Here is a 16,497-nt window from a genome sequence, read left to right as displayed (position 1 = left end):
TGATTTTTCTCAAAGAAGCAGCTCTTGATTTTCTTCATTCTATGCATGGTTCTTTGTGTTTCTCCTTGGTTGATTTCAGCTCTGAGTTTGATTATTTCCTGCCGTCTACTCCTCTTGGGTGTAGTTGCTTACTTTTGTTCTAGATCTTTCAGTTGTTCTGTCAAGCTGTTAGTTTATACTCTCTCCAGTTTCTTTTTGGAGGTACTCATAGCTATGAGTTTTCCTCTTAGCACTGCTTTCATTGTATCCCATAAGTTTTGGCTACGTTGTGCCTTCATTTTCATTAAATTCTAAAAGGGCTTTAATTTCTTTCTTTATTTCTTTCTCGACCAAGTTATTTCATGTGTATGTGGGCTTTTTGTTTTTTGTTGTTGTTGTAGTTATTGAAGATTAGCCTTAGTTCATGGTGATCTGATAAGATGCATGTGATTATTTCAATATTCTTGTATCTGTTGAAGCCTGTTTTGTGAACAAATATCTGGTCAATTTTGGAGAAGGTTCCATGAGATGCTGAGAAGAAGGTATATTCTTTTGTTTTAGAATGAAATGTTCTGTAGATATCTGTTAAATCCATTTGGTTCATAACTTCTGTTAGTTTCATTGTGTCTCTGTTTAGTTTCTGTTTCCATGACCTGTCCATTGATGAGAGTGGGGTGTTGAAATCTTCCACTATTATTGGCACAATGCATGCTTTGAGCTTTAGTAAAGTTTCTTTTTTTTTTTTTTTTTGGTTCTTTTTTTTCGGAGCTGGGGACCGAACCCAGGGCCTTGCGCTTCCTAGGTAAGCGCTCTACCACTGAGCTAAATCCCCAGCCCCCGTAAAGTTTCTTTTATGAATGTGAGTGCCTTGCATTTGGAGCATAGATGTTCAGGATTGAGAGTTCATCTTGGTAGATTTTTCCTGTGATGAGTATGAAGTGTCCTTCCTTATCTTTTTTGATAACTTTTGATTGAAAATAATTTTTATTCAATATTAGGATGGCTACTCCATTCTAATCCCAGGATCTTCAACTTTCATAGTCTCTGGTGAGAAGTCTAGTGTAATTCTGATATGTCTGCCTTTATATGTTACTTGACTTTTTTCCCTTTACTGCTTTTACTATTCTTTCACTTTGTGAATTTAGTGTTTGACTATTATGTAATGGGAGGAATTTATTTTCTGGTCCAATCTATTTGGAGTTCTGTAGGCTTCTTGTGTGTTCATGGGCATCTCTTTCTTTAGGTTAGGAAAGTTTTCTTCTATAATTTTGTTGAAGATATTTACTGGCCCTTTAAGTTGGGAATCTTCACTCTCTTCTATACCTATTATCCTTAGGTTTGGTCTTCTCATTGTGTCCTGGATTTGTGGGATGTTTTGGGCTAGGAGCTTTTTGCATTTTACATTATCTTTGACAGTTGGGTTGATGTTTTTATGGTATCTTCTGCCCCTGAGATTCTCTCTTCTACCTCTTGTATTCTGTTGGTGATGCTGCGTCTATGACTCCTATTCTCTTTCGGTTTTCTATCTCTAGGGTTGTCTTTGTGATTTATTTATTGTTTCTATTTCTATTTTAGATCCTGAATGGTTTTGTTCAATTCCTTCACCTCTTTGGTTGTGTCCTCCTGTAATTCTTTAATGGTTTTTTTGTGTTTCCTCTTTAAGGGTTTCTACTTGTTTACCTGTGTTCTCCTGCATTTCTTAAAGGGAATTGTGTATGTCCCTCTTAAAGTCCTCTATCATCATCAAGAGTTGTGATTTTAAATCCAAATCTTGCTTTTCCAGTGTATTGGAGTATCCAGTACTTGCTGTGGTAGGGGAATTCGGCTCTGATGATGCCAAGTATTCTTGGTTTCTGTTGTTTAGGTTCTTGGGATTGCCTCTTGCCATCTGGTTATCTCTGGTGTTAGTTGGTTGGTCTTGCTGTCTCTGACAGGAGCTTGTCCCTCCTGTGTGTCTGTAAGCCTGTGATCTTAGGAGTGATAACACTCCTGGGAGACCAGCTCTCTCCAGTTGGGATTTGAGTACAGAAGGCTGTGAGACGGCCTTAGCTGCAGGACGCAGACGGAGACTGGAAGGATCCTATCCCAGGCTGCTCTGTGGTTCCTTTGCCCTGTACACTCCTGTGGGCCCCTCTTTTGGATGTTTTTTGAGTGAAAGTGGGGTCTCACCTGTGGTCTTAGGAGTGAGAGCACTCCTGGGAGACCAGCTCTCTCTGGGCAGGATTTGGGTATGGAGGGCTGTAGGACAGCCTTAGCTCCAGGGCGCAGACAGAGACTGGAAGGATCCTGTTTCAGCTTGCTCCGTGGTTCCTGTGCCCTGTGTGTTTCTGGTGGGTCCCTCTTTGGACTACTGCTGACATTATTAATGATACCTTCTATGCTTGTAGACCTAGCATAGTATGCCTAGCATGTCTTGTGAGAAGTTCATCCAGCAGCAGATGGAAACTGATGTAGAGACCCATAGCTAAACATCAGGCATATCTCAGGGAATCTTGAGGAAGAATAGGGGGTAGAATTGAGTGAGCTGGAGAGGTCAAGGATACCACAAGATCTAGAGTCAACTAACCTGAACCCATGGCGGGCTCACAGAGACTGAACCAGCAACCAGAGCGCCTGCAGGGGCTGAACCTAGGCCCCCTACCCATGTGTAGCAGATGTGCACTGGTCTTCATGTGGGTTCATAACAATTAGAGCAGAGGCTGTAGCTGACTCTGTTGCCTGCCTTTAGACCCTCTTCCCCTAAATGGAGTGCCTGGTTGGGCTTCAGTGGGAGAGGATGTGCTTAGTCCTGCTGTGACTTCATGTCCCAGAGTGGGGTGATACCCAAGTGAGGCTTCCCATTCTCTGAGGAGAAGGGTAACAGAGAAGGATAACAGAAGGTGGGATTTGTAAGGGTAAAACTGGGAAGAGAAGAAGGACTGGGGCAGGGTGGGTAGGTGGTGGCAATTGGTAAAATGAATAAATAAATGCATGGTTTTTTTTAAAAAAAGAAACAGGCAAACAAAAATAAACAAAACTAAACCATTTCGGTAATTGTGCCAAAGAGAAATCAGAAGGCTAAAGGTGACTGTTGAGATTTTAAAGACTGTGACCTTTACCTGAATGTGGGGATAGTAAGAACTTAAAACAACCTGCAGGAAAGACTGGAGCAAGCCTCCCCAACTGTTTCTGCTGCTTCCAAATATATTTAAAGCCACGAAAATATAAGAACAGTGTCCTTCGAGTCATAAAGTGACATTAAGAAAATGTACCAAGGCACAGTTCTAAGCTTGCCATGAACCACTGTTTACATGAGTGGGGAGGAAGCCACTTGATAAGTCTGGTGATTTGGAAGGGTAATTTACCCGAGTAGGAAGAACGTATCAATGGTCAGAGGCCTAAGAGGAAAGAGACACGTTTTGGCTAAGGCTCTTTTCTTCTCTCTGTGGTCTGGTCTTTATAGGAAAAATCACAAGCCAGGGAAATACAGTATGAAGCTTCCCAAGGGATGAGTAAATAGGCATCCTTCAGAAAGGGATGCACACCGTCCCCCATGCTCACTCAACAGGTGACACAAGGCTTCAGTAGGAAGAAGCTTTTACCTTTAGCAGCTCACCAGTAGGAAGGAGCAATAGGGGCAACATTACTCCCAGGAAGCAGTTGAGCCGTCTAAAAGATCAGGACCCAGGATTTGCCTGTAATTAGAAAGAACAGATGATACATCAGAATAGCTGCAGGAGGAGAAGGAAGGCAGACTCTTCTTGCAGTGAGTAATGATTGATAATCATTGAAATATCGTAAAGAGATCACATTATCGCCCAATGAATTCCTCCAAGCTTTATTCCATATCAAATTCTTATTCACATGGAACGATCTATTATAAATGTGGAATTGCTTTTGATTTCGCTTTATTTTTAAGAACATAACTAAGTCTTTTCCTGGTTCTTAAAACTTACCCTAATAACTTAAAGTAGTGTTTACATGTTGATTACTCATTACGATTTTGCAATTAGTGACTTTAAATAGTCATCCTTTATAAACAAGCCTTGACTATATTTACTCAGGCCCCCAGGGTAGCAAACACCCACTTGGAGCTTCTGGTAAGAATACAGATTTGGTGTAAGAATGATGTGGGCTCAGGTGCTAATGGAAGAGTATTTACTGTGTCACCCATAAGCTTTGTGGATTTACCTTTCCTGGAAGTACTAACTATAATTCTTAATAAAATGGTTGAGGTAGGGGATATACAAAGTGTCAACAGCGCCTGCCACACAGGGTTTCAGGATATCAGACAATACTTAGCCCTGCTAACACAGGACACCACAAGTTCATTCACGATTAAAAGCCTACTGGCTTAAAATCCCATTGATAATCTAAACATAAAGTCATAATACAGCTTGAAAATATTTTTCAGAAATATTAGGGTGGTCAAATTTCTGCTTAGAGTAGAAGTATTTTAGTCTCACATAGAGTGATCAAATATTCAGATTTTGCCCATAGTAGGAGAGTTCTTAAAATATGGGATTTTTTTTTTCTTTCCTAGAACTGGGAAAGTCCCAGGCAAACCAGACTGTGTTAGTAACTGTGGCCCCACCTTACAGATATCTGGACCTTAACATCAGCTGGGATTCCCAGGGTGGGGTCCCCAGGGCAGCAGCAGCAGCATCTAGAAACTTGTTAGAGATGCAATTTCTTGGAACACAACCCAACTGAGTCACATACTCTAGGGACTGAGCCAAGAAGTGTATTCTTTTTTTTTTTTTTTTTGGTTCTTTTTTTCGGAGCTGGGGACCGAACCCAGGGCCTTGCGCTTCCTAGGTAAGCGCTCTACCACTGAGCTAAATCCCCAGCCCCCAAGAAGTGTATTCTAATGAATTCTTCAAATGACTTTGATGCACTGGACGTGATAAAGTTTGAGGTACAATGGCTAACAATACGATACTTGTTTTTAATTACTACAAAGTATTAGGAACTGGGGTGTGGGGTGGACACAATGTATTAACTAAGCAGCCTTATTTAAGACATACGAGTTAGTATTTTTATAGCCAGGCTGTCCCTGTCATTAAAATTTCCCCACGTTCTGCATCACAGAGTTCCGAGTGCAAGGAATGAGGAATGAGAAAAAAGATATTATGGCTTACTGAATAGTTTGGCTTGAGAAGGAAGTTGCCTCATCCTTAAGTTTTAAGGGAAGGGTGGAATCATGCAAAGCGATGCTGATGAAACTTACCAGCTCCTCCGCTTTGAGCAGATGTTAGTCAGGCAGTATACGTCCCAGAACGGAGCAAGGGCAGGAAGTGTGAGTGTAGGCTGGCAATCCCTCTGACAGGAAGCTCCCAGGAACCTCCTAAGCTAGTGCCCTTTCAGTTCATCAAATAACCTCCAAATCTCTTCCTCACAGACACTCTGACTACCAAACAAAGCAAGCCAGGAGACTTAGACCACTCTGTAAGATTTCGAATAATTAAATTTCCAAGACATTGGATTGTTTGTATCTGTATTTATTTTATCCCACAATGGTAAATACCTTGTTCCTACAAACTTCTCAGCGCTTCCTAAGATTTTTCTCAGTGAAGGGCAGCACGTATGTCAGACATGGAGAGAGTCAAAAGAAGTATCTAGACAATACCTCACTGATTAATGTAAATGATTGACAGCAAGCAAGAAATTATTAAACTCTAGCTGTTGCCCCTGTTCTAGGGAATTGTGGGTATATTAACAAGTGATCAAGATGTTATGACTTGATTGTTTTCCAATCACTTTGATTTTTTATATAAAAATATAACATGAATATATATCATCAGATTTGCCAAAAATCCCAATGTGAGTCCTCCTTGAGACATTTTCTTGATCACAGTCAAAGGTCTCTCTTCTTTTGGTCTCAGCACAAAGTGCTAGAGATCAAATTGTTTTCTCGTTAAATCTAAGCAAGAGACTCCAATGCACTTGACAGCATAGCTGACTTCTGCTGAGGCCGAAAGCATGTATGTTTTCCATCGTATGATTAATATATTAGAAGTTCTATTGAAATGCTTTTGCACTATTGAAATCTTGGATAGACTTAGCTTTACAAGAAAAAATAGTATTTTTCAATATTATGTTAATTTACGTCTTATATGAATTTGTATCTGGTTCTGGCAAGCCAATGCAGATAACATTAAGTAGTATTAAAATGGTGTATATTGACTTGCTAGAGCTGGTTGGTTCAATCAGCCATCTTAAAGGCATTTGTTAGCTATGTGTAAGATAACTTTCCTATAGCATCATGTTATTTTCCGTGATGAATGTTGAACTTCCTTTGGCTGAATAAGGTAAATCACACATCACACACTAGAGTGAGAATTCCCGGAGCTTATTACTCTCTTAAAAAAAATGAAAAATAGAAATGGCATCTTTATTTCAAATCCCTAATTCTGGTGGTGATCTAAAAATTATGTGGTGTATCAATAACCCCTTGTGGCATCATATGGAGGTTAACTACTCATCTTTTTGTTACTATAACAGATACTTGAGCTAAATAGAATTAAAAAAGAGTAAGGTTTATATTGACTCATAGTTTCAAAGATTTCAGTTCATGAGGAACTGTCCTCATTGCTTTGGGTCTTGGCAAGACAACACAGGCCAGTAGAAAACCCATAGAAAAAGCAACCATTCACCTCAGGGGAGCCAGAGGGTGAGAACAACTTGGACTATCATAATCCTCTTTGACGACACCCCCTACACACACCCAAACACATACATATGCCAATGATCCGTCGTCACTGCCCCAGGTTGTTGCCTTGCAAGAGTGTATCAGGCTCAAAACCAAGTCTTTAATACACAGATCTTTGGAAGGCAATCAAATCAGAGCATAGGTTGATACTCAGTTAAGCGACTTTCAAAGCTAAGAGTATAACTAGTATAACTACAGTGAAATTCTGGACTTCATGTCTGTTCCCTGTTTCTGTTCTATGCTACCTTTTCTGAGCTCTTAGCTAACACAGAGAGGGACAGGCCTTATGTTTGTATCTCTTTCTAAAGGACAGAGTTGAGTTTAGGACACAAACATAGACTTCTGAGTGGATGGTTGTGAGCAAACCAAAAGCACAGAAGTCACCTGCTAGTGTGACCTTCCTACTAGCCAACTCTTCTTTATTGGCTCAGGGAGTGGGAAGCCCAAAGATTCATGGGAATGCCTTTATTTCCCCTTTCTTTAAATTGAGGCCAATGCAAGAAGAAAACTCAAGTTTTTTTGAAGAGAACACAAGAAACTAAACGTTGAGTAAGCCCATTCTACTAAGGGAATGCATCGCTGCTTTTCTGTGGTAGAGAAGAGATGTCAGCTGGAATCATCATGGTCCCCTACTGTTGTGGACATTGCTGTGTGAGATTTGAGCTGGATATCAATGGAAACCTTCATGGATCCATCTTATGGCATCTCTGGCTTCAAGAAGCTCAGCTTGACACCTTGTCATAATCCAAGACAGTACCTTTGTGACCTCTATGTTTATGGTCCCCTGTCAGGAGGGCCTTCTGTCTTGCTCTGGAAAACCATTTAAACACAGAGCCCAAAGTCAGAGTGCTTGTTTGCTGGGTTTCCTATAAAGCAACTGCAAGGTCAAACACTTATTTGTCATTTTGAGTTCTAAAATGTGCCACTCTGCACAACAGTAAGTACTGTTATGTTCTCCTTTGCCAGCCGTTTGATTTTGCCTTCTTTCTCTTGAAAAGGCATTACTCATGGACCTCAGTCAGACAGCATTATGTGGCCTCTGAAGACTGGGCTTTCAGTTTTCTCATCAGAACAAATGGATAATGAACTCCACAAGATGCATGCAGAGTTGCCTGAAGCCTCAAGATACGTTATCCTTTTTTTCACTTCCTTAATATCCTGTACTGAACAGAACCCAGAACAATAATGCTGAATGCCTCAAAATTTAACTTATGCTACACATTCACGCTTCTCTTTGGTGGCTCATTTTAAGATTCCTCATCCCTATAAGTAAAATAATACTACTAAAAAGACTGTATGCTTCTGGAAAGTCCCATCAAGTGCAATCATTGTTCCTCTGAGACAAATCCGTGTGTGAAGAATTTGGCTATGGAGACCAGACATCTAGAAGGCACCAACCCTATGAGACTTCTTATTTATATAGATATAGTTTTTTTTTCATTTGCAATACTTATGAGATATTTTTTTAAAACCTAAAATGTTTTAACAAGGGCTTACAATAAAATAATTCATACATTTGGGTTGTGAGAGACAAGAGAAGAAAAAGTTTTTAAGTGCTTAGTGGGTGCAAGAAGATTTATATATTTTATCACTTTTAACTCAGGGAAATTGTGTTAAGTGGTTATTATTATTCTCACTTTGAAGTTGAGAAAACCAGAGCTCAGAGAATCTGAGAAAGAGAATCAGAGATGTATAGCTCATAATCAAAGAAACCAGGACTTAAACCCAGATTTATATGTTTCCAAAAATCATTCTTATTCTTTCTAGGTATGAGGGAGGCTATTTATAAACACCCCCTGCATCCCTTCATGAGTTTGAACTCAACGAGAAATAAGACAAAGAGACACAGAGATAAAAGCCAAGACAGTAGTTTTCATATACATGTATGAAATGTAGCTTAAGGTATGTGGCCAAACCTATCATTCACAGGGAACTAGAAACCCATGACTTTGGAGGTCCTCAGGACACTGCAGGGCATAGGCAGTGCCAGGGCACAGGACAGACACAACATGGGAAGGCTGACCAAGAGAGGCAAGATAAATTAAACAGGTAGGACACAAGCTTGGGCTATAGGCCAAAGGAATGTGCCTGGAACACTCCCAATGCCATAGGGTGCTCATTTTTCCTCTTTCCTTTTGCATTTTCTCTTCTCTTTTCCTTCTCCTTTCTCCCTTCTCCCTTCTTTCTTCTTCTTTCCTCCTCCTCCTCTTCCTCTTCCTCTTCCTCCTCTTCCTCCTCCTCCTCCTCCTCCTCCTCCTCCTTTGCTTCGTCTTTTCTCCCAATTTGCACCCTTCTACGTAATTCTTTGCCTCCCCCGGGAGCATCAGACCAGAAGTGACAGACAACTGACAACCCAACTTAGCTAGTTCAGAAAAGCAAAAGTCCCTGATTTTTTTTCTTTTATGATTTCTCTAAGATTTTTTTCTGCCTATCTGCCTGCCTGCCTGGCCCACCAGGTCTGTCTATTCTAGAGTCTTTCAGTTTGATCCCTACCACTGAGAAACAAAAAAAATCACACACACACACACACACACACACACACACACACACACACACACACCCCTCTTGTTTGATTTTTTTAGTTCATTTAAAATAAATAATATCACAAAATTAAATAAACTACACAGCAACCAAAAAGTCAATGTTGGTAAGGGCATAGAGAAAGAACACTGATACACTTGACACACTACTGATGGGTATTGTGACTCTTACAACCATCATGATTTTGTAGAGGATGGAGAGACTTCAAAATATCTAAAACTAGAGCCCTCACATGACTTGGGGTGAATACTACGACTAAAAGCATTTGTAGAGGCTCTCTGTTCCTTACTGGGTCATCTTGATTCCTTTGTCAAAAATCATGATGTATATATGTCACATACTCATATTCATGTCTGTATGAATGTGTGCTGTTTTACGGGTTCTTTCTTGTGCCCATTTGAGTGTATGCCAGTTTTTATTCCAGACGCATACTGTTTTAGTTACATATTTTAGCAATACAGAAGAAGCATACTGTTTTAGTTACAATATACTTGGGATTTGTTGAAAAGTCAGCTTCTGCATTGTCTCCAGGCTTATGGTGTTGGATCCACTTGGTTCTTGATTAGGGCACTGTAGTGGGTAGTTTTAATTGTCAACCTGACACAATCTACCATCACTTGAGAAGGGAGTTTCAATGCTGAACTCCCTAGGGTAAGCTGCCCTGAAGGCAGGCTCGTGAGGTGGTTTCATAAACGGGGTGGAAGACCTACTTTGAATATTGGCAGCGTTTGTTCATGGACAGGGCTCTGGACTGGCTGCAAAGGAGAAATGGAGCTGAGAACCAGAAGGCATCCGCTCTCTCTGTTTTGACATGGATATGAGTTGATGCTTCAAGTTCCTGCCACCTTGATTTCCCACAACAGCGCACCGTAACTAGGAGTGTGAGCCACAGAAGCCCTTCCTCCCATAGGCTGCTTTTATCAGAGTGTTTATTACAGCGACAGAAAAAGACCGCCATTTTAGCTACTCTCGGTTTGGGGTTTGTTTGTGAATCCATGTGGGTTTTAGGATTGATTTTCCTAGTTCTGACAGGAAAACCATTAATATTTTGATAATCATTGTGTTGAATCTGTAGATCACTTCAGTAGTATAGTCATTTTAACAACAGTGATTCTTCTAATGCATACACAGGAGAAAGAGAGGGAATGAGAGTGGGTAAGGGGAGGGAGGGAAAGAATGTGTCTGTGTCATCTATAATGTCTTTCAATGTGTTTTATACTTTTGTCACTATATAAAACTTCCAGTTTCCTAGTTAACTTTGTCTTGAAATATTTTGGATTTGGGTCTGGAGAGATGGCTCTGTGTTTCATAGTTTCACTCTTCCAGAGGACTAGAGTATCGTTGCTAATGCCCATGTCAGGCCGCCCACAGCATAGCTCTCTGGGATCTGACGCCTCTGGTCTCCAAGGTCACCTGCACTCACATTCATACTTCCCAACACACATATGTAACACACATACACGTGTGCACGAGCTTGCGTGTGCGTGCGCACACACACACACGCGCGCGCGCGCGCGCACACACACACACACACACACACACATACACCTGGATAATTTAAAATAATTTTTTAAAATATTTTGTGCTTTTTGGTAGCTGTTGATAATGAAATTGTTTTCTTAATTTCTATATTATTAATTCACTATTATATAAAATGTTCTCATTATGCACGGGTTTATTTTGTATCCTACAACTTCACTGAATTCATTAGTTTTTACCATCCTTTTTATGGAGTCTCTGGTTTTTTCTATGCGGAGGTTGTTTGATCTGCAATGTGGATGATTTAAACGCTTCCTTTCAGACTTGGGTACCCAGTGTGACCTGGACATCCTGGGCTTGCTCTCTGTCAGAGGAAGCAAGGTCTGCTTCCCTTTGTCCTGGTGGTGGATTGTTGAGCATAGAGTTACATGCTCTTTCTAGACCAAATCTGTTGGGGGCTTTTAACATGGTGGAGTTCTTGAAGGATCAGAAAAGGATTATTTCTCCCTGGAGAACCAAATAATATTTTGCTAGGGAAAAACAAATAAAGAAATTCTGAAACAAGTCTTGGCTCCATTTTTATCAGTTTTAAGAATGGAGGGGAAGGAGAGGAAAAAGAGCCTTCACTGTACATTGGTGGCACAGGGGACACCTTGATGAGAAGACACTGTCACCTTTAGATCTCAGTTTGAGTCCTGTCCACAAGTCATTAGTTTCTGATAGCCTTGAGGGGTTTAGTCTGGAAAATTCTATGTGAAGAGATATTAACTTGGAAATAATTTTTTGCCTTTTCAGAACTAGAGAAACAATTTTAATAGCTACTGTGTCATCGTTCTGATTATGTCTTGGGCCAGCTAAACTATGTGTAAGAGAAGACATTTATAATTTCTCACTGGCCAACATTAGAACTCTTTAGAAATAGAGCTGAAAACAGCCTCAGTGGCCATATTTGTGCTTGTCACGTGGTAATGTGATTAGTCACAGTAGCAGAATGTGGGGTCCCTTGTCTTAGTGAATCATTTGTGTTTGCAAAATCACTTATAGATATCAAAATTGGCCATTTAAAAATATAAACAACTTAAGAGCAAAAAGATCTATTTTATCTCAAGGTTCCAGAAGTTTCTGTCTATAGTTCTTAGCTCACTGATTCTGTTCTCATTGGTGAGGTAGATGACTGTGGTGGTGAAAGCGCATGGCAGAGGCTGCCTATCTACAGTGACGTATTTCCTCCAGGCAGGCCCTATATCCTGAGTTTCCCTCATTCCCCCAAACAGCATCACTAGCTAGGGCCTGTGAATCCAGGATGGACATTTCATAATCAAAATTCAAATCATAACAATGGGCCAAGACAGTCTTCCAGGCTTTTAGAAAAATCATACTTTTAGGGCTATAAATGAGGCAAAGGGGCAGGAAGCCATTTCTATTTAACTCGCTGGGAAGAATGGGAGAAAAAGATAGAACCGACATGCTATGAGTACTTCCTAACACTTAGTACACACTAAGTACTTTGTATAATTAATGTATCTAGGTTGCTCTATTAAAAAAGATTTAATTTTTAAAATTTATGTGTATGTGTGTATCTCTGTGTTAGTATGTGCATGCCCATGAGAAGAGAAGAAGAAATGCCTGGTCCCTCAGAGCTAAAGTTACAGGAAGTTGTGAGCTTCCTGATGTGGGTGGGTGCTAGAACTAGATAGACCTCGGGTATTCAAAAAGAGAAGCACGTGCTCATAATGCCTGGGCCTTCTCTGCAACCTTCTAAACTGATACTTAAAGTTACTTTATAAGATGGATATTTTCATCTGTATTTTAAAATGAGACCATAGCATTTATGAAAACATAACAGTCAAAGGCCAGAAGGTAATTGAGCCAGAATAAGACTAAAGCTTAGGCACATGTATTTCCCAGAATAATATGGTGTTCCTTAAGGCAGAGTAGAGTCTTGGCTCATCTTTTGAGCTTAAGTTTCCCAATTGGACATTTTTCTATAATTCATACCAAATGTCTCTCTTTACTCACAAATATTTCTATTACCGTGGTTGAAGAATTTTCAAAATTATTGGCTAGGTATAGGAGTCTTGTGTTTCCTCGCTCTGGAATAGTTGAGAATATTAATGGTGTGCTGGGACATTTCCCTTTTGGCTTTCATCTGAATATTATTCTTTAATGTGAAGCTCCACTGTACACTGCAAAGCTTATGTCAAGTACAACAAGCTTGCAATTCTTCAAAGCAATAGTAGTTCACATGAAGCAAGTTGCTCCATCTCTGGTGGCTGTGCTGGCTCCTTCAACCCACTGCTTGCTTACCACTACCCACAGTTCAGCAGTGAAAACTCCTTTGATCAGAAGTCCTGAGTGTTTGGGCAGTCTTGAGTGGGATCACTTTCCTTTAGTCACACTCAAGCATGTATTAGCTCCCCAGGACTGCTATAACAAGCTGCCCCCAAACGAGTGACTTAAAACAGTATAAATCTGTCCTCTCAAAGCTCTGTGAACAAGAAGTCTAAAGTCATTTGCTCCTCCTGAAGATTCTAGATGCAAATTTCCCCTTTCTTCCTGGTTTTGTGGCTCTGGCTTTCTTTGGGTCTCTATTGCTATAGTCTCTTCCTCTTCCCATACACCTTCCTCTCCACATCCTGGACTTTCTTCTTGTAGGAGACCAGTCATCTGAGGTAGGTATCTACTAGCCAGGTATGCCCCCCTAACTACATCTACAAAGACCATGTTTCCCAAATAGGGCCACACTGTGAGTATTTGAGAAGATTAGAGTTGAAGGCAAGAAGATCATCGTGTTCGTTTTCTTTCTTCCAAAACACACTGTTTAGCCCTGGTAGCAGGACTGAAAGCAGCAACCTCCGGTTTGTCTTGATTCCAAACTGCCTCCAACCCTGAAAGTCACAGATATGAAATGTGTGCCTTGCTGTGAGAATGACAAAGGAGCATTTTCTAAGGTTCCCGCATGCTGTGAAACAGGTAATTGACTTAACTTGCTTGGAAGGGCAGAACACAGCTTATAAAATCTGATGTATGGTTCATTATATGTTAGAGCAATAGAAAAAAATAACCCAAAGATGTTGAAAATAAAGCAGAAAATTGGTATGGCAGTCAGAGAATAAAACCTCAGCTTGAGAGATGATAGAAACAGCTTTCTAAAAACTGCCTTCACAAAAATAATCATAAATTATAAATTGTGCTGACCAAAACGTGGCTCTTGTAATCTGTCATAAAACTGATTTTTTCAAACTGAAATGAATCAAAGAATTGAGATAACTTAAAAGAAAGATTTTGAAAATGCAACTAAACTGTAACGGAGACACCCACCCTTGTACAAAAATGCCAACAGAAATTCTGGCAAGTCAGACAATACATTTCTCAACTCAGAATCAAGATTTTTTTTTAAAAAAACTGGGATATATATAATGGCTGAGCTGAATTGGAGAAAAAGCAAGTATCCCTTCCTTGGCCAAACCAGATTTTTCAGCTCAAAATAGCAGTCACGATAGCTGGGAAACAGCCTAGGAGGAGTGATGCCAGTACTTCTGTTTCTGTGACCCCTGAGATGCTTGCTGGATCCAGTCGTTAGGATAGCCTTCCGGAGAGCACTTCATGAGTCCTTTGTAGCCCAAAACGAAGGCTAGACTAGGAACATCTGGAAAAGTCTGGGAAGCCTGACTCTCTCTCTTTCTCTCTCTCTCTCTCTCTCTCTCTCTCTCTCTCTCTCTCTCTGTCTCTCTCTCTCTCTCCCCCTCCCCCCTCTTTCCCTCTCCTCCCTTCCCCCTCCCCTTCTCCCTTCTCCCTCCCCTCCCCCTCCCCTTCTCCTTCCCCCCTCTCCCTCCCCTCTTTTCCTCTCCTCTTCTATAGGTGTGAAGACTCAAGGTACAGAGGGAGTTCTGGCAGAGCTTTGCCCTCTTGAAAATCTCTAGATTTAAAAGGAGGTGAAGTGTTGCTAAATTAGGTGGTAACCAAAAGTATGAAGACTGTTTTAAAATCTTACAAGTTTCTGGGCCATTTGAGTTTGTGCATTGTCTGAAGAAACACCACAGAAGATTAGTCACCATACAGACCTAAGGATGAGACAGACTTCAGCATTTCCATGAGTAAAGAATTTAGTCTCTCTATGTCATTGCTTCCGTAGAGCAGCAACCGTGGCAGCCATCCCACAAGTGTCCATGACTTCAGCTTCAGGGGACCCAACACCCACTTCTGTCCTCCATGGGAACAAACTCACACAGAGATATACACATACTCATAAATAAAGAAAATAGGTAATTTTTAAATGTCATGTAAAAATCAAGTCTGCCTTCTCAGTAGAATTTATATTGCATGATGTTTAGATAAAATGCTCAGAGTTTGTGGCCCTGGTGTCCAGAGCATCACAGCTCCTGTGTAATGGGAAGAGCAATGAATTCAGAGGTAGTAGAGCTGAACTGGAGCCAGGATCCTCTCACTAACAAACCAGCCCGATCTCTCTGCAGGGTCCTAGTTCTCTGGCTGCATCTAACATGACAAGTGAGCCTCCAACGGAAAGAGTGAGAAGACTTAGAGAGTGGACAGACAGTCATTTGACACAAACAGATGAAGATGATGCTGGATTAAAAGAGACAAAAAAAAGGAGAGTGGAAGAAAACAGAGGGTAGATTAAGGACTCTTCTTCTGGTGACTGGGTCCTTGTAGCCATGTAGAACACTCAGGGCCTGGCTGTCTGTCACCTAACTTTGTAAGAACAAGGTTCTCCTAAGTGGCCAGTATGGGAATCAGAATGAAAACAGAAGAACTGTTGACATGGTTTTAGAAAATGGAATAGAAAGCAAGAAACAACCATAGGAATAATACAAGAAAGGTTTCTCAGGATGAAAGAAATAAGAATTCAAATGAAGGGCCCTTCTAATGCATAGCAGTGTTTAAGAAGACCAAAAAAAAAAAAACTCATAACATCCAGAAATCTCATGGTATTATATATATAATATATAATATATATATTCATATTCCAGAAAACATGTTTGTCTCCCCAGAACCTCATTGGTGGCTCATAATCATCCGTATCTCCAGTTTCAGAGAATCTGGTACCCTCTTCTGACCTCCATTGACACCAGGCACACATGTGGTGTACATACATATATATAGGGAAAACATTCGTGCACAAAAATTAACAAATCTAAAAAAGTCTTTAAAAAACAGCTCTGGATCGGCAAGTATACCCCTAGTATATCTTAAGAGACAAATGGGTCATGAGACCTCTGACTCCATGAAAAGACCAACAAACCCCTTGATAAATCCATAACTGTATGGCATTATTGACAAGTGGTGAAAGGCGATAGTGCCTATTTGGAGGAAGGTATCACTGGGGGCATCTTACTCTGGTTCCTTCCTGTATTTCCCCCACTTTGCTCCTTGCCTGGTCAGAAGTGAAGAATGGTCTCTGCCACTCCCTTCAGTGTCTGGGATACTAATCTCAAACACACGGCCAAGCACTGTAGACGAAACACTCTGCAGGTAACAAGTCAGCAAAGCTTTACTTTTCCTGAGTTGGGTGTTTAGCCACAGAAATTAAAACAAAAAAGTAATTAAAGTGTCAGGCAAAAATCATATTATACAGGCATATTATGAATAGGAAGATAAAAGACAAAATAGACCACCAACAACAACAACAACAAAGAAAATGGTTGCCTATGAGGAAGAGAAATGGGTAAGGAAATGATTAAGTGTTTTAGCTGTCATTGGAGACTTCATAGTAATATTTGAGCTTTTAACTTATCTACATAATACTACACAAAATATAAAAATTGAATCTAAGTACCTTGTATATT

The 16,497-nt window shown here is 40.4% G+C and overlaps 1 long non-coding RNA gene across 3 annotated transcripts in view; it reads right to left on the bottom strand.

Moving 5' to 3' along the window:
• LOC102546462 (uncharacterized) overlaps positions 1–16,497 on the bottom strand; it is a 209,570-nt gene that overhangs the window by 16,537 nt on the left and 176,536 nt on the right. For all 3 annotated transcript variants that reach the window (XR_010058214.1, XR_005494365.2, XR_005494366.2), the window contains one exon: positions 3,561–3,653. This is a non-coding gene — a long non-coding RNA (uncharacterized LOC102546462). The remainder of the gene's footprint in view (positions 1–3,560; positions 3,654–16,497) is intronic.

This window comes from Rattus norvegicus, chromosome 15 (assembly GCF_036323735.1).
Source record: "Rattus norvegicus strain BN/NHsdMcwi chromosome 15, GRCr8, whole genome shotgun sequence".
NCBI lineage: Eukaryota > Metazoa > Chordata > Mammalia > Rodentia > Muridae > Rattus > Rattus norvegicus.
The sequence above is the reverse complement of the archived record's forward strand: the minus strand, read 5'-3'. Positions and strand labels throughout refer to the sequence as shown.